At 40.1% G+C, this 27,427-nt stretch overlaps 1 long non-coding RNA gene across 1 annotated transcript; it reads left to right on the forward strand.

Moving 5' to 3' along the window:
- Positions 1-3,431: 3,431 nt before the first annotated feature.
- LOC118495631 lies at positions 3,432-22,894 on the forward strand. The gene is made up of 3 exons (XR_004898115.1): positions 3,432-3,441; positions 19,871-19,876; positions 22,768-22,894. It is a non-coding gene; the product is annotated as an uncharacterized LOC118495631 (long non-coding RNA).
- The last annotated feature ends 4,533 nt before the right edge of the window (positions 22,895-27,427 follow it).

Here is a 27,427-nt window from a genome sequence, read left to right on the forward strand (position 1 = left end):
CTGTACTTGTGTTTAAATTAATTCTTCAGATGCCCTCTGCTTGACATTTCTGCGAGGAGGCTGGAACCCCATCAAGCTATCGCTGTTGAAAACCGCCCCATGGGGCTGAACAAGCCCAAAGCAAAAAATAAAATAAAAATTCCAGCTCATACCTGCGTTTCCCTGTACCATACCTATATCACCCCCCCAAGGTGTCCTTCGCCGTGTTTACTGACAGACCTGAGGCCTCCGATGATTAATCACAGCTGAGACACAGTAGTTCACTAGTTAAAACAACAGCAGCTCACAGCTCCTTCACCTCTACCAAGGTTAATTAGCATCAGTGTCTCACTCTTAATTACATTACCAGTTTCCAGGGGACAGATGAGAATAATCATAAAGATCTCTGACAGAGCCAATTGCTTTTGACTTATTCAAAAACGGGGATTGGCTTAAGAAAACACTCAATTATTAAGCATGTGTCAGTTGAAATACTTTGTGGGTATAATCCAGTGAGGCTACTCAAGAGCAGGCCCACCATTGGGAATTATTGACAGGGGGACACAATTTTCCAAATTGGGCCCCTCATCCACAAACAACTCTAGCACCATATACCTTTGCATGACCCCCCTGATAAGTGATTCAGTGCACACATGTATGGTCTTTGCCAACATAACTCAGTAAGTCTACATTTGACATTCATCATACTGAACTTAATTGTCTGGAAACTGTAATTACGACTGGATATAGTTAATTGCTCATTATTAGAGTATGCTACCACCAACCCTCTCTCCATAAGTTCATATGACCCCTGAGGGTATGTAGACCGGAATAGATTAAAAAAAACTTCACTTTGATCAGAAACAGCCAACAGAGACGACTTCTGCCACCTTGTTTAGGAATCTCAGTTAAATACGACTCCTGGCTGCTGTCTGCTCTAAAAATAACCCTTCCTTGTTCCCGCACTGTGAATATGAGATTGTCATATCACTACCTCTTCCCATAACAATTAATCAAGTGACGAAATGATGTTACCCTTTCCCCAGGAATCAGAATGGCTGACGCTATTGTGAGGAAATTGCCTTTTGAGAAATGGCTGTATTCCCTGCTACAATATCCCAGTCAGTCCTGAGAGAATCGTTTTCTTTCTGCAACAGAATTGTGCCAACAGATTCTGGTAGCATTTTTTTTTAATAGAGAAGGGCTGTACATCCAGATCGGTGTTATTTCAGGCTGAGGGATACATGTTTGCTGGCAGTTTGTTCCCAATCAGTGGAGAGGAACATACTGTACACTAATGAATCAGCACCCAATACAATCACTATCATTATATGCTTCTCTGAACCCTGTTTCTGTTGATGACTGTTTCTAACACCTAAACAGCAGCTATTCCAACAAACATCAAACAGCTAAGTGTTTCCATAGTGAGGGCCATATACAGTAACGTCTGTGGTTAGTCTGTGCAAGAGTTCTGCCAGCTGACGCAAACCTGAGTATCTTCAACTGTGGCTCTCAATTTTATGCAATTTTGTTAATTTCAGTGTATTATATTAATGTGTTGGTCTATTTCTTCAACTGCTGTTCTGATGCTGCCCTCCTAAAAGGAACAACGGCATTTGTCTAGGCAAGTGCCTTAAACCAACCAGTTTGCATTCAGGGGCTGGATTAATTATGACGGGAGCATGGACCACGGCAGATTAACGGTGCATTCACATGCTTCTTAAATGGTCGGTCTTCCGACTATGGTTGGTTCATAAACTTTAGGCCTAAGTCATACATTAAGAATATACATTTTATCTTTCTCAATATAAACTTATGATGACTGGTATATGCATTGAAGAGCTTTGTGGGTGTGTTGTAGAAGCTGATGCGCATATACTATTACGGACTGTGTCACTGAAAAACGACACCATATTTTGCAAAAAACGAAAGGTTTGAAAGTTTCAATTAATTTACATGAACTGATTCTGTGAAAAGAGTCAGTCCACTACCAATGTTAACCATGCGTATATTATTGTCACCATGAAGCTCCCCTAACCTTATTAAAGTACTTATTTTAACCCAAACCATGATGCTTCCCTAAACCTAACTTTTGTTTTTGTGCCTGAATCTAAGCAAACCTTCACCATAGCACTGTTACATCATAAAACTGATTTATTATTTAAAAATGGTTTTAAAAGGCATTGACTTGGTGGTGCCCTATCAGAAAGCATGCACTACTGACTTACAGTATCTTGTTGTTTATTTTGGAGGCTGTTTCCCTTGCTTTTATAGCTAAATGCAATCCCTCAGTCTTTTCTGCAAAAGTGAAATGTTTTCCTGGGGTTTACCTTGCACATTCTAAGTAAATCAATATCTATTATAGCACTTTCTATTATTAATTTGAAGCCTTCGAGGCTAGGTGTTTCCATCTGTTTTCAGTTGTAATGCAAAGCTACAGCTAACTGGCTGCTGGCTGAGCTTCATATTACCAGTTCAGAATTGAGACTGGTATTAATCTTCTTATCTTACTCTCAGCAAGTGTATTTTCCAATGTCTCAAAAGAATCATTTTTAAAATCTAATGCTCCCATGACGTTTTACCTGCGCAATACGGCATCATTAGACTGGGTAAACCCAGCCCAATCTGCCGGCGATTTCACCCTGCAGCTCAGGTTTATCGGTGTTTTAAGCCCCCAACATCTCCTCCCAGGCAGCGCTGCCTGGAAGACACTAGGATTAGGCAATGGTTATGGTTATGGTTATGGTTAGGGTTAGGGTTAAGGTTAGGGTTAGGTGCCTTGAAGTCAACGGTCACAGCGATGCCTGGAAGGAGACATTGGGGGCTTAAAACACCATCGATCGCAGCTCAGGTACATTTATCTATCCTGCTTCCGTTACAATTTTGCGGGGACCAATCACAAACTGGCTTATCCACCTGGCGTGCTATTGGCAGGTTTAACACGATGACGATAGAGAAGCGACCAAGCAGCTTTTTGTTTACATTCAACATGACGGCCACCGAAGCGCAGCAACCCGTTGATGCCGCTGTTGCTGCTACGTCACCCGGATCGTTGGTCTGATTGGTTGAAGGACTATCCAATTGCGTACAGAGTCATTTGAACTATGCCCGTTGATCGCGCCTCTTGTGCAGTAAAAAATACAGAGCAGACTCCCCAGACTAATGTTCAATCTTAAAAGATTGAGCTTGGTCTGGTGATAGCCAGACTACGCATTCATTGTAACTTGCCAAAGAATCTTTAGGGTCAGCTTACTTGCTTTTTCCAGAGCATTCAATTGCCTCTCTCTCAGATTCTCAGGGGGCTCAGATGTCATCACACTGAGCCATCTTCATGACTACTGAGCAAATTCCATCCCTTAATGAAGAACTTAAGATGTGTTTGAAAGCTCTAGAAAAAGCTATTAAGTGGGCTTTAATATTTTGTAATTATATACGTGCATTGAACATTAGTGTGACAGACTTGTATAAGTAAATTGGATGTTTGAATTCAATTACAAAGATTTTCTCCTCTTTATTGCACCTCCCGCTGCCTAAAATTAGCCCTACTTAATAGCCACCTAAGAGTAAGACATAATTATACAGAAATGTGCAGGGGTAATGCACATTTAGCTTTACCACACTTAAGAATATAGCTGACAGCAAAAAGGGAAGGATGTAGTGAAGAATCCAAATCAAAGAAAACATGAGAGGCTGCCTGCAACCCAGATCGCTAAAGTAAACAGTGACACTCCCTGTAATTGAGATGCATCAAGAGAGTTCTGGAAATGATCTGTTAGAGATTGGATATGAAGGTATATGTATCACAAAGGGACACAGTAAAATCCACATTTCCTCCTAGTTTGGTTTTGTGAATGCATGGAGGTGTCTTGGCAGTCAGCAATATCCCATCTAAATGAGTTTGCTCTCCTCTCTGGGAAGCCAAATCTATAAAGCAGTTACTTTGGCATTTAAAAAATCCATTTACCATGATTGAAACTATCCAGCTGAAACCACTACAGTCAGTCTTTTCATTCTGAAGAGCCAGTACATCTCACATATGATTTTTTCAAATACATTGAGAAGAGAGGCAATCTCCATATCAATACAAAAAATGACATTCTTACTATTATGACAACAGAGTACTGAATCCTTGATATGCATGGGACTGCAAGACTGACAGCAAGATTTTAAACACATGGAATAGTGAATGGTCTGCCTCGGCAAGGCTTATTCAGCAGGGGACTGACTACAATCACATTTTTTGTGTGTTTCTGCAATAATAGATATTTTTGGTAGAGGCTTAGTTGAATATTCACTCTTGACTACCTGCTTTCAACACCAGATTATTAGAAGTTATGGCTCATTGTTTTATTTTACTAGTATGCATACTGGTATGTTTTTAAAAGCCAATATGTTTAGACTAACATGTAGAAAGAAACCATTTGTAGATGTTTGCTGGAGAGGTATGTTTAATGGTATACTGGTTTCAGTGAACTTAGAGACACAGGCAGTGTTTGAGTACATGACAGTATAATAGTGCAGTCAGACCGCAAATAAACCCACTTTCTCTTTATGCATAGTTCATCTGACATTAACATGCAAAATTGCAAGGTTTTGTCAATGTCCAGCTAGTTGGAGACAGGAGGGTGGGATTGACATCTCACCTGGGAAGAAATATTGTTTATAGAATTGCACAGTGAAATAATATAAGCAGCAGAGAAGAAGGGATGCTGCTTGGTTGTAGAGAGTGCAATGGCAGTAAAGTGTTTGATAAGAAGCTGTACACATTTACAATTTATTAGTCTGCTTTTGTAAGCCTGTTAGCCATGCTAGCTCTATCAGTTTATGTTGACAACCCTAACCCACGCTATCTTCTGTATCCCCTGCTTTCCCCTGGAATGGAGGACATAATGATTTAAAAACTTCCTGAGGTTGTAAAATCCTTCCTCATAGTATATGAAATCATTTTGCAGTGTTTTGGTGTATGATAAGCCTTACAACTCGTAAATCTGCTACTCAAACTGACCTTCCTGGATCGTACTTCATGTCTTTACCTGTAGAATAACTGCCCCACACAGACTCTTGTGTTGTTTTAATGTGAATAGTGCAGTGCCCATTCAAAATGCGCCTGTTAAGAACTGGTCGATTGCTTGTCCTCAGATATCGCTGCTTGCAGCTTTCTCTAGAACCACTCAAAACAATTCCACACATGACAATGCACTTCCTTGGTTCCAGAGCAATACACCTGCCATGGCATAGTTGCGTCCGCTAGCAATGCTAGACTATAAGCGTCATTCGCTAACAGCTACAGTACAACAACTACAACTATTTGGGACCGGCTTATTCCCAGGAACATTCCGTAAAGGTCTTCTGTCTCTCTTTCTTCATCTGTTCTTGAATGGGTTAGGGTTAGGGTTGACAGCAACGGAGAGCAAGCTGTACCCATCAAGCCATTCGGCAGTGTTAATACAGTTAATACACTACACTGTAAGTACATACATATCCAGTAGATCTTAAGAATTGCAGTTGACACTGCCTTGGGTCCTCAGCGATACACCCAAGTGTGAGCTCGATCAAATGAATGGTTGTCGAGACAATCGAAGGACACACAAACACAGACAAACAGAGAGTCCTTGCCTTAGAGTTGGATGTTTTCTTTGTGGGAACAAGGTAACTTATTCACATGAGTGGTTGTGATTAATGGCATGCAAACTGAGTATGCTACTATGTGATTGAGTTTAAGACAGTTTGGAATTCAAACAATGGGTTAGACAGAGTGTTTTGATCAGTGCTTGCTGTGCTTGTTTTCGAGGTGTCTTTGAAGATGTATCTTTGTGGGTTTTTTTGCATTTGAAATTTGAAGTTGTGCACTTCACCATCTAAGTTATTCTCATCTTTATCAAGTGTTTATCTCTTTCAAAGGAAAGTGCAGTATACAAGGTTCTCTGGCTGTGATTTTTTTTTTTCAAAACTAGAGAGTATTTCACCTGCAGATGTGTTTTTGTTATAATCCTATTCTCACAGGGCTTTGGGCATTTTTAAATTCCTTAACGTTGTTGAGGGTGTGACGAGGAAAGAGAGACAGCGATGAAGAGCTAACATGTCTGTGTGTGTGTGTGTGTGTGTGTGTGTGTGTGTGAGTGAGAGAGAGAAACAGATGGAGGATGAGAAGGAGGCAGCCCATGTGAGGGAGAAACACAGTATATACGTAATGTTATCTCTACTGGAAAGGGAGTTAAAATCTCTCCCTTGTAGCCTGAGTATGTTTTAGACTGTATTGCAATCAGTGAAAATTCTTTCCTCCGCTATTTCAAAACTGGAAAAAAAAATATGTATTGGGATGCACCAGCTATTTAAAAACCCACTACTAAGATTGTGCGTAAAGTCCTTCCTAAGTTCTTAGCTACTAGTCTTAAACCAGTGATTTCAATAATTTGGGTTACACAATTAGAAATGTCTTAGCTACAGGAGTAAAGACTAAAGCTAATGTGAAAATTGGTTGCTAGAAAAGATATGTAGTACTGTCTAATTAAAAGCAATCAATTTAGTAAACAGGAAGTCACTGCAGAATCAACGCTGTAACAGAACTTCCAAAAAATAACAGTTTTAGGGACATATGTAATTAACTCCTTTCTATGTAAATGTAGGTATTATTATGTTTTATTTATGCACAAATAAAGAAATTAAGGTGTTTGAGTTAGTTTGTATGCAGTTTGAGTGGGAAACATTCACAATAACTCTAACCTAAGCTAGCATAAGGTTTTGTAATTTGAGGTAAACTGTGTGAAATGTAATGTAAAATCTTCCCAGTTTACATCATTTATTAGACAGTGTCATGTCAGTGTGTTGAAACGTTTTCATATGACTTAAGTATATTAGCATGCTAATGTTAGTTTTGTCAGTTGATTCAGTTAGCTAGCAGTTACACATGGCAGTTACTGGGTGTACATATTAAGTAACAAATAATGTTGACGTGAGAACTAGTTTGTGTGATCCATCCATCCATCCATCCATCCATCTTCTTCCGCTTATCCGGTAACGGGTCGCGGGGGTAGCAGCTCCAGCAGGGGACCCCAAACTTCCCTTTCCCGAGCCACATTAACCAGCTCCGACTGGGGGATCCCGAGGCGTTCCCAGGCCAGGTTGGAGATATAATCCCTCCACCTAGTCCTGGGTCTTCCCCGAGGCCTCCTCCCAGCTGGACGTGCCTGGAAAACCTCCCTAGGGAGGCGCCCAGGGGGCATCCTTACCAGATGCCCGAACCACCTCAACTGGCTCCTTTCGACGCGAAGGAGCAGCGGCTCTACTCCGAGCTCCTCACGGATGACTGAGCTTCTCACCCTATCTCTAAGGGAGACACCAGCCACCCTCCTGAGGAAACCCATTTCGGCCGCTTGTACCCTGGATCTCGTTCTTTCGGTCATGACCCAGCCTTCATGACCATAGGTGAGGGTAGGAACGAAAACTGACCGGTAGATTGAGAGCTTTGCCTTCTGGCTCAGCTCTCTTTTCGTCACAACGGTGCGATAAATTGAGTGTGAATTGTGATGCAAATCAAAATTTTTGTGATGCATAAATCTCCAGTAATTATAAATAGGCTAAGTTTGAACTTACGAAGACCAGGTGCAGATGGCACCTGGCTCAGTGGCAGCTACTCAATGCATTTTGTTGGCAATTGGCCATGGTACCGATACGCCTCCAAGTCTGCTAAGGCAGAAATCCTCTGTTTAACATCAGCCTCTACATCATCCATTGCTATCATGGACCGTACAACTTGTCGGAAATTATCCCTATGATCCTGTATATATAAATGTTGAATAATAAACCATGATCCTGAAATCCCATGGCTCATTTCTCATCTTAAATGTTCTGTTTTGCCACTGGCAGTTAGTGTCAGTTGAGCATTGTTGTGCTCGTAGCAACCCAACTGGCAACAGTTCCACAGCAGTTTAACTGACATTGTTAAAGCTAGTGTTTTGTCACATCAGTGAAATATTGCCAGGCATCTTTTATCCACCTTACAAATACTCTTGCATTCTCTGTAGTACTCCAGTTGTAAGGGTTAGGAGTAGTTATTTTGTAACATTTCTTTTTCTGTATCTGACCTAGCAATCTAGGTTGTTAATTTTTACAGCTTCTTAAAAAAAAAAAAAAACATATACTGCCATTGCACTCTCTACAACCAAGCTGCATCCCCTCTTCTCTGCTGCTTATATTATTTCACTGTGCAAATCTAAAAGGCAACTGTTCAGTTATTGTTCAGTGATTAAATGTCAAAGTTAAGATATTTATATATACACACACATACATAGGCTTACAGACAGGCAGACAGGTTGTCCAGGTTAAGTAACAGAAGCTCAAAAGCAAAAACACAAGGCAAGAAAGCAAATCACAACTTTGACAGGCAGGAAATGAATGGAAATGGGCTGGTTATATACTGCAGGGCTGACGAGGGAAAGTGGAAACAGGTGAGGAGGTGGATGAGGGAGTCAAGTGACTGAAGGAGGTGGAAATGTCAGAGGACAGCTGGTGAACAAAAGGAAGAGAATGACAATGAAAGAGGTTTTTGGATGTAGGACTGTCACATAAGGGAGGGACATTGAGGCAGAATGTGACAGTTGTACTATTTCAACGAGCTTGAACCCAAAAACACAACACAAGGACAATCAGAGTAAGATGGAGTCACCATTCTGTGTATCAGGAAAATGGTCAGGCAGGCAGAAAACAATGGGGGAGGACAGAAGCAAGTTAGAATATCTGGCAGGTATTAAGGGGAGATGAGTTGATATATGTATTGCAAGGTTGATTAGGGAAATGGGAAGCAGGTGAGTAGGTCAGGTGTTGGAAATGGCAGGAAAGGGGTTACTGCAGCGCAGGAGGGAGTAGCTGGATCTGGAAAGACAGGGAGAGTTAGTATATGGCAACAGAGTGAATGTTAGGAGCTGGCTGGAGTTGTGACATATATAGATTTAATGTTTTCACTGGTGATGCATTTTCCTGGCATGAGGGACAATGTAACTGATTCTGTGAATCTAATTTGTCAACTGCTGTAACTGCCCTGTGTTGTTTTCACTTTGATTTAGCCATTGGAATTTACATTTTTAACACTGGCCTGACATTGTATAGCAATGTATTGTAAAGACCATGAGAAATAAAAAGAAAAAAGAAAAACAACCACCGTGTTTTTCCAGTTTGAAATCTTAAGTAAAGGCCAGTGATAGTTCGGAGTGGTGAGTGTGACCAAACAGCTTAACAAATCTGCCTCTGACACCAATCAATCCAATTTTAAAACATATGCTGTTTTTAGGGGCAAACTGTACTGCAAGGTTAAGCCCAGACACTTCAGTTACATTGTAATATATTTCAATATTGTAAGATATATAGTTTAGAGGATATTATAGATCCAAGACAAAACTGACAGAAAAAAGCAAGTACAAATCTATCTGCTACTTCAGCATCACGGACAGCACCTTGGCTTTATCAATACTGCTAGTATTTCAGAGCCATGGTCGGGGCCATAGATTCTAACTTGCACAGACCTCAGTCAGATAAAGGATATATGAGTCGGGGAGATTAGACTTACATATTCAACTAAACAACCTCTCTGCCCCTGCACTCTCTCTGCTAGGTGATGAAGAGGGGGTGGCAGGTTAACAAGTAGCATGCACTTTGGTTATTTTGTTATCAAGGGGGATGGCATCCCTCCTTACATTGCCTACTGATTGTAGCTTAAAGAGGGCAGACATTTTTCAGAGGCAGTGGCTCCTGACTTTTTCTGCTATAAAACATGGTTTCAATAAAAAAAAAAAAAAAAACTATTCACAGTGAAGTTTGAGGATGGCTTGAAAGTTACTTTCATTTTCTCTAATACGCACAAAAAAATGTCCTTACACCTCCATTGCGTTGGGATGACAGCAGAAATCTTAGAGACAAACCAACAACAAAAAACCTGAACAAATAGAACTATCTACATGTCATCTAGCCCTAACTGAGAAAATGTGTTGTTTATGATGTGAGTTACGTAAGTAGCCCTTTCATAGGCAAGGGGAGCAAGAGACCAAACAGCTGCAGCAACCAGATTAACAGACATACAGTACACGACTCCTCTTCTGCTAAATTGGATTAGTAATTGCAACTTTCATTCTGACAGGAAAAGTACATGACAGCACTGAGCTCCTAATAGCCTCTCAAAGTGCCCTCAGTGGATTAAGTGGTAAATATGGCAGATGAAAGGAAAGCTGACATCCTCCTTTCTCTAATTGGCCGAAATCATCACTCATTCATCCTTTCATAAAGGAGCTCTCCTTCGCATAGGCCAATTTAGCATGTCACACGTGGTATTTTTAATTTATTATGAGTGCCACTTGCCATACATACTCTACAGACTATGTAATCTTAAATGTGACCTTATCAAAACTCTAGGTTGAATGTCTAATTAATAACCAAAAACCTAAGCTGAACCACAGACAATTGTAACTGCCTTAGTTTTCCAGAACCTCAGTGGAACAGCAATGATGATACATAACATAACATAACATAACATAACATATATATATATGTTACACACTCTTGCCTTCAGCTTTTAGACATTGTATCAATTGCAGTAATGGTAATTGCTCCCATGTTGTTTTACTTACATTTAATCATCTTTATTTTCTAGCCGAGATATTAGGTAGTAAAACAGATTAGCAGATTGTTGCATCACAGAAAGAAAAATTGCCAAATGTATATAGACATTTTACCCGTATCGTTATTCATCGGTGCTTTAAATATACACAATATTTTTCACATACTTATAGTATACTAATAGTCCTGTATTTCCATTCCTTTATTTGTCCAGCTTTATTGTCCTTGTTCTTAGCTGTATGTCTATTTCTGTGTAAGCATTGAGAGCAATGCAAAAAACAGAGTCGCATTTTGTTCATGTGCACACAGACTTGGGTAATGAAGCTGATTTTGATTCTGAAATGTAATTATACATTGACATGTGATTGACAGGTGCTAAAAAGCTAGTGAGTAAGTACGAGAGTGAGTTGAGACAGGTTTATATGTAGGCAATATATATGTATATATTTCTGTAGACCTACCTCTACTAAAAGGCTGAGAAACAAAATGCAAATATTATTATACATATATATATATATATATACATATACTATATTAAATAAATAAATAAATAAAATGAATAGTAAAGAGTAAGGGACAGAAGTTCAGTAATTCGTGGGCTATTCTATTGATCAAGATTAAAATATAGGCCTTTTTTCAGCCTGGTCTCAGAATTCCGTGAAATGATTACGAACTCACCGCATTACATGGTGGTGGCACAGAATGTGTGAAAATTCCGTGTGGCCACCACGGAAAACAATGCCAATGTAAAGTCAATGAGAAGATGACGTAGCATGAGGAGCGACTACGGTAGCGAGTAGTATGAAAGCCCGAAAATCCACGTAGGAAGGTTAGTTGGGGTGGTGGATGGGTAAAACACAGGACTTTCACCCAGGAGACTGGGGATCGTGTCCCCTGTGTCACGTTTCCTAAACCCAACCGCAACCGTCCCGTTCTTATTTTCCTAAACCCAAACCGTCCCATTGTTGTCCCGCGTGTCATGGAAACATAAGCCCACCCACGACCTTTTCCTTAACTTAAGGGGCCGTGTTCATTTCACGGAATTTTTCCATGGGCCCATCACAGAATTTTCTGCGATTCCGTGAAACTGCAACAGATTTTGAGTTAAGGGGTCGTGTTCATTTCACGGAATTCTGTGAGATCAGGTTGCCTTTTTTAAAAAGCAAACCACATGGATATAAACACATCTAAAAAATCTACAGATGAATAAATAAGCTTTTATTAAGCAGACACATTGCAGATCCTTTTCCAGTAATACCACTTTCCATAATGGTCAAGAGCTAGACACACAGACTGGGATTTAATGCTCAGGATAGAATCCTGGGCTCCTGGTGTGACGTTCTGCCTCAACGATTGTGTGATGAATCCATCACCCATTTCCTGGCTCAGTGCTGTCATCTGAATTCATAAAAAGACAACATTAGCATAAATGTTGGTAGGAACTTTGAAGGGCTCTGACAGACCAGTCCACCTTCCACCACTGAAAAAAACAAACATTTCTGAAGATTTCTCCACAGTGATCTAAAGTATCAACCAAATCTCCATCAAACATCCCAGAGAGTACAGACACAGTGACATTATTGTTCCGTTTCAGTAAATGAGCTGTTAATAATTCCTTTTCATGCTTTATATGAATCCAACTTGATGGCAAGGCATCCAAAGGCTCTATCAGCTGGCACAATGTGGGAGCATTAGTAACACATTTCCCTTGCTTCAGTTTTTTTTTTTTTTTTTTTTCTTCGCATTTGTGATGAGGCCTCCCGCTGTCTCTCTTTAAAGCTGCATTTTCCAGCCATGAAGTCGCTCTCAGTTGGAAAAATATTTTCCGAACCCAGATTGGAGCTCAGTAGAGATTTGAAGGACAGTTATTTCATGTAGTTTATCGTCACTTTTCAGGCTGCTGATGCCCAGACAGTGAAGGTTGTTTACTATTTGAGGCTGTGAAACATGGTATCTGGCAGCCTAACGGAGCATCCATGAAAATTATGCAACTACTCAGTGTCCCAGTGTACTCATCGCTCCCTGTTTTCTAAAAGCAAGATGCTTTAAAAGTTGTGTAAGAACCCTGTGCTGCCTCCTGAGCTGCAGCAGGACGGATCGGGTTGCTATAATGGGGCAGAGAGGCTGGAGACAGCATGCCTTTGTTATCTCTGAGCATGAGGACATTGTCCTCTGAGAGGATGTGGCTGCTATTATCTTTGTCACCTGACACACACACAAGCAACTGTGATACATCACCCTGCTTTTATCATTGTGCTTTTCAAACAGAGTGTCCAAATCTGGCCCATCGCAGCTGTGAACAGCACATTATTGTTTTCACAACACAACAGAATCAGATAGCAGAGGCCACCAGTTAGTGATTAATTACAACAACATGGACACTTATCACCGAAAACAAAAACATGCCAGCTTATCATCGACAACAAAGAAAATTGGAAAAGAGAAAACATATCCGTGTTAACATGTATTCATTGACCTGATCTTGATCTGAGCATTTATCAAATGGCAGAATACATGGACTTTTTTTACATGTGGCACAGGGATGAAACAGCAGTGTGTGAAAAAAGCAGGCATGTGTTATAAAGAAAAACTAAAAAGATTTCATATCTTTTCAGGAGCCATTGCTGTGGAGGTTACAGAGTGTCCCTGAGATGATGGGTCATTAACAGCTGCTTCTTTGATGCAGCCTGATGGCAGCATCCACCTTCACAGCCAGGAAAACAACAGCGTCCTTCACTGTGGCCTCCACCCTACAGAGGCAATGTTTCTGACTTTTGCTGTAAAAGGAGACAGAGTATTTCATTTGCTTTACAGTGCCATAAAGCTGCACTAAAAACCAATGTCACAGTGTTATCCCAATCGAAATCGGTGCCACAATTGACAACATAACCAACCACATCCTGCCCATATGACAGAGCCTATCTGAAGCATGCACGTCCACAATATTCAATATTCATGAAATAATCCTTTGAATTCAGCCAGTGCATGTTTGTCATGTTTGTACTGTAAAGCGTTTAACAACTACACCATTTTGGTGGCAGAGCAGAAGTTCTGACACCTCATGTGTGAAAGTACATGAGTAAGGAGGAAAATATCTGCAGCATGGTGCTTGCAAACAATACCCACCACTAAGAAGTGGAGTACATTGTGAAGTCTTACGAAAACATCTTTCACAACATTAACTGTGAAGAGAAATTACAAATGATTTAAACTACACTATACAATTAACGGTAGCCCTTTAACCTTCAGGAGGCAAAGATAATGAAAGAACTATGTTTCTTTCAGGTGCTACAAATAAGTATGTATCATGTTGACACGTTGAGTCATCACACTATGCAGGACTTAACTGTGCTGAAGCTTTCTTTCACGATTGCCAAGCCTGACCTTTATACATCAAGTAACATCTGATACGTGGAAGTAATTGGACTGTAATTGTATGAGTTTAACTTTTGAAAGTTTCCCCATTGTTGCATGGTGACGGAGAAGGCGGCGTTATAGGTTTGCAGGGCTCAAGGCCTGTTATGGGAAATTGAAACACTTAACCTGGTGCTGCCGTTTTGAGCGATTCATGCAGCTTGAGTTGTTCTCTGGGGATAAAGCAGCTTCTTCATGGTGCTGCACATCCACAATGTGTTGCTGTACTTGCTCCAACCGGATTGGACACAGCTGTGCAGGCAGATGTTCATACTGGGGATATAGTCCTCATGTGACATATTGCATTTCTCACATACACCATGATAAACATAAACAGTAAAGCCTCATATTCAAAGCACTATGAGGCATTAAAAAGCAATATTACAGTAACGAGGTTTGCCATTTGTCACCTGATACTACAGCACGGCAAAGCAATCATTAATAGAACATCTGTCTGCAGCATGTTGCTCTAGGAGAGGTACATAACTACGCATAAAAAAAACAGTCGCGGAATGTAACTAAATACATTTACACAATTACTCATCTTAAGTAGGTACTTGGTTTAATGCCACTCCAGAGGACATACTTTGCTTATAATGTGAGCTAGCTGAAATTGAGAATTAGGCTAATCATTATTTTTTTACGAGGAGTTAAGGGGTGTACCTTTTTCCAACATGCACTCTATTTATGATGATTTGTTCTGGCTGGATGATTGTGAAAAATGTGAGTTGTGCTTCGATAAAGGAACCTTTTTTTATGCCCTGCTACGCCCTGTATGCCCTGCTACACCCTGTATGCCCTGCAGTGCCCTGCTACACCCTGTATGCCCTGCTACACCCTGTATGCCCTGCAGTACCCTGCTACACCCTGTATGCCCTGCAGTGCCCTGCTACGCCCTGTATGCCCTGCTACACCCTGTATGCCCTGCAGTGCCCTGCTACGCTCTGTATGCCCTGCAGTGCCCTGCTACACCCTGTATGCCCTGCAGTGCCCTGCTACGCCCTGTATGCCCTGCTACACCCTGTATGCCCTGCAGTGCCCTGCTACGCCCTGTATGCCCTGCAGTGCCCTGCTACACCCTGTATGCCCTGCAGTGCCCTGCTACGCCCTGTATGCCCTGCTACGCCCTGCAGTGCCCTGCTACGCCCTGTATGCCCTGCAGTGCCCTGCTACGCCCTGTATGCCCTGCTACGCCCTGCAGTGCCCTGCTACGCCCTGTATGCCCTGCTACACCCTGCTATGCCCTACTACGTCCTGTATGCCCTGTTACGCCCTGTTACGCCCTGCAGTGCCCTACTACGTCCTGTATGCCCTGCAGTGCCCTGCTATGCCATGAACTACTACAACTACTATTTTCAGTCATAGTTCCATTATCTTTATTGTGACTATAATGCCACTGTTCATCACACTCCCAAGCGGCACCATCAGACACTGCCTACCAAGAGCCTGGGTCTGTCCGAGGTTTCTCCCTTAAAGGAAGTTTTCCTCACCACTCGAGGTTTCTGCCTAAAAGGGAGTTTTTCCTCACCTCGCAGAGTGTGGTCTAGACCTACTCTATCTGTAAAATGTCTTGAGATAACTCTGGTTATGATTTGATACTATAAATAAAATTGAATTGAATTGAATTTTTGTTTCACATTGTGTTTGCCAAGCTTGGGATAGAACACAGATACTTTTGTTAAATAACAATAAAATCATTTTGTGAAATGTAATGAAATGTTTGAACACTGCAACTGACATTTTGGTGTCTTATAAACCCATGAGGGTTGGGCACTTTTTGTGAATGACACGAAAATAAAGAAAAAAAAACTATTAATAATGTATTTCCCTTTAGTATTTCCATTCTATGCTACTTCATACTTTAAATCCACTACATTTCAGAGGGAAAGATTGTACTTTGTACTACGCTAAATTTAATTGACAGCTATAGATAGTTATACTTATTGTATTCTTGTTAAAATGTAAATGAACTAGGGCTGTCAAACGATTAATCTTTTCTTAATCGCAATTATTCGCTGAATTTCTATAGTTAATTGCGATTAATCGATAAAAATTCTATTATTTTGCATTTCATAACTGTTTTAAGTACATATTAACAATAGAAAGGAATTCTTACCAGTGTTTCTTGATTGGGAATAAAATGAATGCAAAGAAAGTTACTTTATGAAGTTGACTTTAAGATTTGTATTTGTTTATTATTTACTGTAAACAAAAGAAAAATGTGTGAATCTGTCATTATTGCACAAGTCAGGACATGCCAACCGTAGTAGCCTACGTCTTTAAGACCCGAGACTTCTACGATGCTGACAGGTCTGCAGGTAGTTACCACCTATTTTGCAAGAGCTGTAGTAATTTTTTTTGGATTTGGTTTCATCCATAGGTTGGCAAGTAGCACTCTCCAAAATAGTGCTTTGCCTGAGCCCGCTAGCATCAACCTGAGTCATGTTAACTGTACTACTATGCTTAGCTCGTAGGTGGTAGCTCAAGCTTGACATGCTTCGGTGATATTTTAATTCGGCTTTAACAATGTGCATATGGCTTTCGACTTGTCTACTGAGCCGTCCAGGAGTTTTGGAAAATAAAAAGCACCATTCAGAATTGTGTTGCTGCTGTCTTTCTCCATCATGCCTGCAGCCTGCAGCAGCAGGATGTGTTACGAGGAAGTATGGCAGCTTGATGATAAGTAAGGTGCGGCAAAGGGTCAGAATAGTAGCCTAGCTAGATTCTACTGATTTTAGAACACCTAAGGGGCGTTGTTAGGCATGACGCGAAGCCGAGTGAATTGTAAAATAAATTAATAAATGGCGGCATGCGATTAAAAAATATTAACGCGTTATACTCGGCCCTTAATCGCGTTGCGATTAACGCGTTAATGCTGACAGCCCTAAAATAAATAAAGAATAAAGAATAAAGATATTACATACACTTCGTAACATAGTAAATTTACTCTGAGGTAATACTACTTTTACTTAAGTGAAAGATCGGAGTACTTCCTCCAACATTGATTAAAACAACGCAGTCCAGTTTTTGGCCACTTAAACAGCTGGAAAGTATACTTAAAAAAGATCATGCCATTCAAAGTGAGTTTTAGAATCATGTTGGCTTTTGGTGTTTTTTTCTGTCTTTTACAGATAAATAGAAAAACAAAACATTTTCTTTGAGTGTAATTTACACATATGAACAGCTCAGTTTGCATATGACATTAACTTGAAAGATGAAATGAATATGAAAAAATATAAGAATATTTCATGAAATGATAGTGTATGTTTAGTTTTTGTTTTTTTACCTTTTTTTATTGTTTATGATTTTGTTATGTGTATTTATTATTGCATTGCCACATTTTCAAGATAGTTGAACGGACCTCAGGAAGAATAGCTCCTGCAATGCAGGCACTAATGAGGATGCTAATTAAACAAACAAACAAAACTTTTTAATGGGGAAACAAATATCTATTGACGCAGAAAGGGCTGCTTTTAGGTTTGGAGCGGGCTCCTTAGTTCGGGTCCTAATGCTATAGCGTGCATTATATGCATAACCATTCGCATTAAGCATACAGCATTAGGAATGTTTTTCACAGTTAAGTGTGGTGGAACTGGACTGACTTGCACAGAGTCCTTTACTATACTGTACAGTAAATGAGTGTCCTCTAACCGTAACCCATAGTGATTATACTGCAGCACAATGTTTGATATCCGTGATAATCAAAGAGCTGAAGAGGAGCTAGCTACTGTCAGATCTTGAGAGATTTACAAGAATGCAGTGAAATGCCAGCAAACTTGAGAATATTTGGCTTTCGCACATATATAATAGTATGACTGATGTGTTAATACCTACGTAGAAATCACAACTTTTAGACATGATTTATAACTTATTTCCATTTCTTCAGCTGTGTAAACATAGTTTGTTTTCCCTGTAAACGTATGTGTGAGTTGATATTTTCATACAGTTGATGGCACAGAGGATATCATTATGATTTTTGATACTTCTCAACAAAAAAAAGGAACAAAGTGTCTTCAAATTCATCTGATTTGAGAACATATATTGTATAAACATCAAAAATAAATGATTGCATGAATAATAAAACTCCACATCAATATTTAGAGTCACCTTTGGCAGCAGTTAAAGGCCTTGAGTCTCTGTGTTTACGTCCCTAAAGTATAATGAGGATTGTGATTGAACAATTTAAGCCACAGCTTCTGAGTTAAATTGAGGTCATTGTTGTTTTGGAGCCATTTTTGTGCGTCTTTCTTTTTGGGGCTCGTTGTCTTGCTATAAAAAAAAATCTTCTCCCAAGTGGCAGATCTCTGTCAGACTGCAGCAGGTTTTTCACCAGGTTTTTTTTGTCTGTATTTTGCTGCATTCATTCACCCACCTTCACAATCTCTCCAGGGCTTGCAGCAGGGAAGCATCACCACAGCATGATGGTGCCTTTTTCAGGCTTTATTGTGGGGACTTTGTCTATCTGTTAAAGCTTCAGCATGCTTTAAACAAACTAGGGCAACAGCATGTGAGCATCCGACCAAGTCGAAGGGCAAGAGTGTTTAAGCCTGTTTTGAATGGCCGCACTTGAGGGAAGGAAAAGAATGCCTGCTGAGAGACAGCGAAACATACACATGGGGATAATAGTGCACACTTTTGGACAGTATCCCCTAGAGGCTTTCATGGTGTTCCACTTGGTTATACCCACAAAAAGTGTAGTTGTGTAAAAAGAGACCGGGGTTCTTGTCCTGTGTGAAACCAAAAGCCAACTGTCATTGTGAAATTGATCGAGTTTTACGGACCTTAGTACGTGACATAATGACATCACGTTACATCCTCATTTTAGTAGTTTTTACGTCAGTCATTTTAAGCCAATCCCTGACGTTTTACTAACCCTAACTAGTTTGTTTCACAATGTTTACTCAGGTTGAAAACTGCGCCCGTTACCTTAAGTAGAACAGTCACATGATTAAACCGCCACCTTGCGGCAGTGAATAGAGCGGTCGTCTGTGTCGTTTTGGGAGATTAAATTGGCCTATAACGGGGTATATGGGGTGGAGACACTAAACCCTAAGTTGCTCCCTGGATGCTGTATGTATAGCTGTCCACTGTACCTAATGCTTAGGATGGGTTAAATGCAGTAATTTAATTTCACTGTCAGTTGTATGTGACAATTAAGTGTTGTCTTCCCGTCGACCATGAACTTGTCCTTCTGGGTCAAAATTGAAAATTAAGTTTTTTTGTTTTTTTTTATGCATTTGGCGCTTTTGTAAACATTTTTGATACTTTTTTTAACACTTTTATTCATGGTCAATAAACTTAAAGGTGCAATATGTAATACTGACAGCTAGTTGTTAAAGTAGTTACTGCAGTAGAAATTCTAAATACTGAAGAGAGTCGTCTCCCCCGCCCCCTCCTCCCCAGATACGAAGTTCACGGAGGTTGCCAGGCTGAGACCGCAGCATCCACAACAATGTTGAAAGACACTTGTCTCACATAGCTAGACATTACTTCACAGCACAGCGGTGTAACGTTAGCTAATGTTAGATGCTGGCTATATTGACAGCCACAGAAGCCCATGCTCACGCGGAGCTCTGTACCCAACTGACAGGCACACTTATTCGGCTTAGAATAGGATGACCAGATTTCCCAGAACTAAAACCGGGACACTTTGCGCGTGACCATAGTGCTTGTGCATGCACACGCTTTTTAATGTGAACATGTGCCAGCTCAGGTCAGATAGACACAGACAGATTAGACACAATTTTGCATAGGCACACATAGGCCTACTGCTCACAACATAATGGGGTATCTCAGTTAATATTCATGAATTGTCGTGGTATGTAGCCTACATATATAAGAAATAATAGGCTATTAAAAGACATTGAGTGAGTTTCGTGTGGGACCAACTTTATTTTTCAGAATTAAAGCATTCTTTTGGAAAATGCACCTACTGAACTTTGAAGGTATTTTTCATTGCATGGCACTAAACAAATTATTTGGAACTGCTGTCACAGGCTTGAACTAAAGTTTTTTTGCAGAAAAATAAATAATCATGATCATGCTTAGGGACCGTTCAGTATTTATGGAATGGACCACCGGAGGAAAATAGGGGAGGGTCATGTCTTTTTATTCTTTGTTGACGGGAGGGTCACCCAACATTTTTTAGTCTGGGGGGGGAGGGGTTGGTCACCCAACTTTTGTATTCATGAAAAGAGCAAAATTTCAAAGTGGCTTGTTTGGTGCATATTTATCCATGTAGCTCTCAGTCTCGGCCCCCTACCAGATGGGTCTGACCGCATACCCGGAGATGGCTGGGGGGGCAGGGGACCCCCCTGGTGGCTCAAACGGGTAATTGCATTGTTAAAAAAATGAGTGGAATAATTACGTCTGGCATGACCAGATATTTTAAATAACACAAAACAACTAAATGGTGATAGGTAATACATCAGATTTCATATACTGCTTTAGTAAAAAAAATATTTTGCTGACGATGGGAGCAGCAGGACGCAAAAAACAAAACTTACTGTAACTTGCACTAGTCTGGACATCTTGCTGTGCCAACCTTGCAATAAAGGTCTCCTAAATGCCATGTATATACATGTGATGTCAGCTTACTAATTGATTGCGGGTTTTGTGTAGATTTGGACTTTTATACGTTTATTCCACTTTGTTTAAACGGCGAAGTGGCGAGGCCTCATTCACCTGTTTGGAGCTGGCTGGTTGCTGGATACACCGTGACTCTGTTTGTGGATCTACTGATGTTGCTGTGGATTACTTTTTTTTCCGTGTCATTGGATTACGGCAAAATACGGATCTTTTTTCTCAACGTGTCTTAATGTTTTATGGTGTGACTGCGCTTTGTTTCTGCGTTTGGAGAGGCATCTCAACAGACTGTAGGTCCAACACTGATTGTTCACTGTTACATTTTAGTTGAATTTAAGTGTCGGGGCATTCCGCCACCGTCTGTCTATTGCGTTCCAAGACAGCTGTGCCTGTTCTTTAAAAATAAACATATGTGTTTTGGAATATAATGTTCAGCTTCGGCACCTTTACCTATGTACTAAAATATACAATGACCGAGGAAGCCTAGTGACGAGTCCATAGCAACCAGTGTTGAATTGGTTATTTCCCAGCGTCCTTTGCTGAATGGTCTCAATGTTTTATTGTTTTATTTCATATGAATACTAGTTTACTAGAGGAGGAACTTAGTATTTAAGTAATGCAGTAATGTAGGAAGTGTGCATTTAGTTTCCATGCTTATTGTGTTTCCACAACAATATTAGTGAGTAAATCTACTGAAATGGCCACCACACCATAACAGAGGAGTGGGATGTGTAAGATGAGAATGCAGAGGTTAACAACTGTATGTGATGGCTGTAAAAATCAAATGGTATCTGTACATCTTTGTTAGTGCAAACTTGCACGCGAGGGGAGGGTCATGCCTCTTTTTCATATCATGTTGGAGGGTCATAGTAAAATTATTATTGAGGAAGGGAGGGTCAAGTCTTTTTAGCTTAGAGGCCACAAAACTCCTCCGGTGGCCCCTTAATTAAATAACGAACAGTCCCTTCATAAATCATAATTCATAATGATGTGCCCACGTACCTAATGCTTTTGTTGTGTTGTTCATGTATGGTCACGAATAACAGACTATGAGCACGTCAATTCCTGATGATTCATGGGATATTAAGGAATGCAGTAACACATAAATCATTAATTACATAATGCATAATAATACATAGCCTACATCAATTAATTCATGCATGAATTCATGACAATTCATGTACCCTTACCGTAAAGTATTACTAGTGTTATTCTAACCAACAACACACACATACAAATGTAATCTCATTTGCTAGAGCAGATAGCTTCCCTATTGAAACATTCATTCCGTATATTTGTTAGAGGAGTGAATTTGCTCAAGAATCAATTTGTTGGCTGAAAGCCTACTGTGAAATTATGCACAGGTATCAGCAAAATTGGCCCGTGTGATGAGTGTCTGCTTCATATTTTCAGCAGGGCAGCGGAGCAGTTGTGGGTTGACTCTCCACGGTTCTCATGGGCTTTATTTAAGTCCTAACGTGAAAAAGCTTAAAGTGGTTTAATGTACCTAAACAACGATCAGTGATCACCAAATTTCTCTCTCATATTGCTCCTCATAACCACTGAAAACTGTCAATTATTATGGACGTTATCTGACATTAAGTGTTTCTGCTTCAGCAAGGAAAAAGCTTAACGTGGTTTAATGTACCTAAACAACGATCAATGATCACCAAATTTCTCTCTCATATTGCTCCTCATAACCAGAGCATTATGAGAGAGAAATGTGGTAATCATTGATCGTTGTTTAGGTACATTAAACCACGTTAAGCTTTTTCACGTTTTAGAATGTCCCAATTTCCACCCAGCGCTCGTCCACTGACTTTCCAGCGGACCTGGAGTGACTGGTTAAAACAAGACAGATAAGAAGAGGCATTGCAACAGTGTTGTAACGCTGGCTGCACAGATTATGCAGACCGCTACGATTGACTGACTGACACACACTGACACACACTGACACACACACACACACACACACACACACACACACATTGTTAAAATCATATGCTGGACGCTTTATTAGTCTATCTACATGGGTTTAGTTAATGATCGGGCTATAATAAGACCATGTCGGCTATGTAATCGCTGATAACTGGGACAATGTCATAATGGTTGGTGTAAACTGGGACATTTTAGCGTCCCGACTCGGAACATGCAATTCAAAATCGGGACGTCTGGTCACCCTAGCTTAGAATTACGGTAGGAACCGCTAGGAACCACTAAAAACACAACAACCTCGCCATCCTCTCCACCTGACGGACAGACACTTCCTCGTCTTAGAATTATGGTGAGAACCGCTAAAAATAACTTTACCTTGCCGTCCTCTCCACCCGAATGAACACACTTTATTGGCTTAGAATATCGGCAACAATCGCTAAACACACTGCAAACTCACAGTCCTCTCTTCCCGATTTACTGAACAGGCTACACGTTGTAAACAGCCATGGCCCGCTTGCCTGGTCCTCCGGTAATGTTAGCAGTTAGCAGGGTTAGCATGGTGGTGTTAGCCAGGACCAGTCGCGATCACTTTACTGGCTGTGTCTCAATTGTTTTTGAGAGTAACCAACTCAGGTACTTTAGCTAAATAATTCAATGTGAGTACACAAATGTTGAAATGTCATTAAATGGCTGTCCCTAGTAGCCATGATAAATTAGCCTATCCAATCTATAAAAACCCTTATTATGTGAATAATTAAAATAGAAATTCAATGAGAGCTATAAATGTCTTGTTATTTTAAACTATGCTTTGGAACTGAATGGTTGCTTCAAACACTGCTGTTTTCAGCAGCGCTCCATCTTGTGTACCAGATGCCAAATAAGTGCGAGCATTGCAGCTCTATCAATAATCGTCTTATCATGTTTGAATAGAGCCATTTCAAGCTATTTACATAACTGAGACTTATGGTGTAAAAGCATTAAACGTTGTTTACTTTGACACACAGATGAAGCTTACTCGTCACACCTTCATTGCACACAGATGATAGTCGTACAACAGCACTTCCTAAACAGGTGGCTCCACCTGTGATATTTTAGCTGTCACAGTAAAAGAGGTTAAAAAGTTCTAACTATTTCTATAAAATCATTTATTTGTGTTTTGTTTCGTCTGCCAAGGACGTTCTGTTGTTGGGTAGGTAACATATATCATAATAGCAAATAAATAAATAAACAGATCTTAGTTAAATTGTGCTGGGAAATTCAGCCATATGGCCAGAAAGAATGGATTAGTTTGTCAAAAAGTCTGTCCTGTGTTCACCCACAAAGCACTTAACATTTTAGAAACCTAGCAACCGCAAAGTGTGAAAACAATCAGTGTTCTTCAACTCAATAAATCAAAATTGTAAATATGAATATCTGCATGATGTATCTTAAACTAAAGCACTAACAGATGTGCAGCAAGCCTTCATTCAAAGATTAGTCAAACCACAATGTGTAAGCATCACTCCAGACACTAAATGCATATGAGCCCCTTCCACTGACCTCAAAACATTTCTATATTCATCATCTACACCTGGGTTTATTGCGATTTCTCTTGGAAATGTTCATAAACTAGATTGTGACCAGCATACACATTGAATGAATGAAACTAATAATGTAACAGCTCACATAGAAAATGAACAAGAAACAAATACAGAATAGAAACAAATAGTTTTTTTTTTACATGACACCCTGTGATTAATTTGCAGTGGTTTGGAAAAGATCACAAACCCTAAGGGGAACTGGACATGAAAACAACTTAAAAACGAGAACAAAGAAACAAAGCTGTCAACTGGAGATTTATTAATAACGTAGAGCCTTTCTTCACAAGTCATATCTCAAAGGACTTTAGAGAGAACAAGTCCACCTAGATCTGATTTAAGTTGTGAAACTATGAATGAACAATAAAGGAATAAAAGGACATCAGAAAGGTTCCTCTTGAAGGACATGATGTCAAACTGCGTTATGTAAAAGACATTTTGTATTCGAGTTTATATACAAAATGAAGAGAAGAAGCAGAGGTGTTTTCTAGCTGTTGTGTTTGTCAGGAAAAGAACCAGACTGCTGCCATATTAGGCTTTCACATCTATGAACGCTGATCATCGTTCCTTCCCCAGCACAGATGGTGCTTTGCACAGCTCACCTCACTCAGTCCCTGGGGTATGTGTTGGCAACATTCTCTTCAACCATTTCCGCTATTCTTTTTCATACCTATTTTGACTACATGTATAGGATCTTTAACCTTTGTGTCATTTAACAGGTATGACTTTTACAGATTCACTGGAGGAAATTTAATTACAGTAGCCTATATAGTACAGCAATGCCTATGAGACCCTCTAAAGTCGACACTGTCGTCTACGACATAAAACTACGTGGTATGGCGTAATATTTAATATCTCCTAATCAATACAGTGTAGAGACTTACTTTTTGTTGTTTAGAAGCAGAGAATACGCCATTTTAACGAGGTCCTCTGAAAATTGTAGGCCATCCAGAAGCTTTTTTAATCCATCATAGAATTACAGTGTCTTTTTTTACATAAATAAATAAATATCAATTGAGAGATCAACTCACAAATCTTCATTTTGCTACACGACCTGGGTGCGTCACATCTGTTTGTAGCTTCCATAGCCATTAGCTCCAGTTGTCCAGGAATATGTTTTTATGTGTTTTAGTAATCCGACTGGGAATACAGTGACTTTTCGGAGACTCTGTCGACTAATTCCAGAGCGATAAATCCACGACTGAACGGCTATTTAGTCATCTTTATGCATGAAAATAAGAATCCTCCGTTCTGTTCGACCAGGATCCAAGATGGCGCTGACTGATAGGTGCATCGACCAATCACATGCAGTTTTGTCAACTAATAGGGTGATTAGTCAGCCAATAGAAAAGCCTACCGGGGTGGGTCTTGTATCCAGTGTGTGTGTGTGTGTGTGTGTGTGTGTGTGTGTGTGTGTGTGTGTGTGTGTGTGTGTGTGTGTGTGTGTGTGTGTGTGTGTGTGTGTGTGTGTGTGTGTGTGTGTGTGTGTATTGGACAATCGTGGTTATTGGATGTAAACCCAGATGAGTGTGATTTGGCCTTCTAAATTCTACTTGCAGATAGAAAATGAATTGAGATGAGTAAATTAACTTTTTGGGATAAAAGCGTATGGACTTTTATGGAGAAAAAAAAACTAAATAGTTTTATATTTTTGTTAGTTACAGAGTTATTTTTGTTTCACCTGATTGCCAAGACTTGGGAGAACAACTTTCAAAAGCCAAAAGGTTAAGTTAATTGTTCTCTGTGTGATTTAAAAAAAAATGGCTTAGACCTGAGTTAATGTTTCAATTAACTTAATCAACTTAATGTCACCAATGTTGTAAAGAAAACTGTCATTTGCAAAAAAATGTAATGTGACACAAATAATGTGCTGGGATGTAAGAGCATGTCCACGATGGGTGACGTTAGTGATATAAGAACGGATAAGGTTATGTAGGCTACATAACTGATAGACTGGGAAGAAAAACGATACCGCTCAAATAGGTAGGCTAGTATCTGGAAATGAAAATGCATCTATATTCGGTGCCGCAATATCATCTCCCGACGTATGTTTAACTCCCTGCGAAGTAATACAGCTTCTTCATCAATGGGATCGTCGACAAAAGGAAATGCCATGTTCTGAGAAAAAACATGTTTTATAATTTGCCTACACAATTAATAAACCAACCCTGTTTTTTTATTCATGCAGATAAACTGCACCTGATACAGACTGAATGAATGAATGAGGAAATGAATGAGGAAATGAAAGAGTGCTGTGTAAGAAGGGAGGAGACTGAGAGAAACTTGAGGTTTAATGAAGAAAACCAGAGGCCTGTACTACGAAGCAAGATTTGGCGTTAACGAGGTAACTTCAGGTTCAACCCAGGGTTTTCTGTACGACGGTGGATCACTTGTTACCGGGTTAAATCGCCGTGGTAACTTATGCTGAACAGCTAACCTGGTCAGGAGCAGGTTAAGTTGGAGATTAGAGATCAACTGGTGTAAAAGCACCGCCTACTGACCAATCAATACTCGACTGATAACGGCGTCACCGTTGTTAGAAGATCAGGCGGAGCTCGGTGCGCGGAGAGCGAGAGAGGTGCGTTAATAAAAGTTAATTTAACATTTAGAGACTGACAACCCCGTTAACATTCCTTTCATGTTATGAAAGATATAGATTTTCAGCGGAGGGAGTTACGTAGCTTTGTTAGCTTATTGAGCTGTGCATTGCCAACACGCACATAGGTTTAAATTATGTTTTTATATTTCCCTCATCTCAGGGTTAACAAACTCAGAGTTTTCACTAAACCTGCTTTCTGAAACAGACCCCAGCTCCAGAACATTCACACAGATACTCTCACATAAAAACACAATGAATCGCTGGATATTTGTGTTGGAGAGAACGCTGAACTTACTGACATTTATCACCAATAAATTGGGCATCATGTTATGCTTAAAAATACCTTTTTGGTGACCTTAACATTGATAGGTTGTCAAGGAAAAATCCAACACGCCAAAAGACCTTTTTTATGAAACCAGTGAAAGCATGAGAATCTTGACAGAAAAATACACATATACTACAATAACATATACTACAATAGAATAATAGATTGTAGCTGTTGTGTGAAGTCGATTTTGGACCCAGAAGAAGATTTGCAAAAGTTCACAAGCAGTATTATTTTTTGAAGTGGGTGCAGTGAGAGTTTGGGGAGATGTGTAGGGGTTTGCAGTGGAGCAGGGCTGTCTAAAAGAGCATGGCTGTCAGCTGGGAAGTAAACTGGTGAGATGCTGTGCGAGGCAGGCAGAGACCACAGGGGTTGAATGGACCTGAGGCACAAGTAGATACAAAATTA

This window comes from Sander lucioperca, chromosome 8, assembly GCF_008315115.2.
Source record: "Sander lucioperca isolate FBNREF2018 chromosome 8, SLUC_FBN_1.2, whole genome shotgun sequence".
In the NCBI taxonomy this organism is placed as follows: domain Eukaryota; kingdom Metazoa; phylum Chordata; class Actinopteri; order Perciformes; family Percidae; genus Sander; species Sander lucioperca.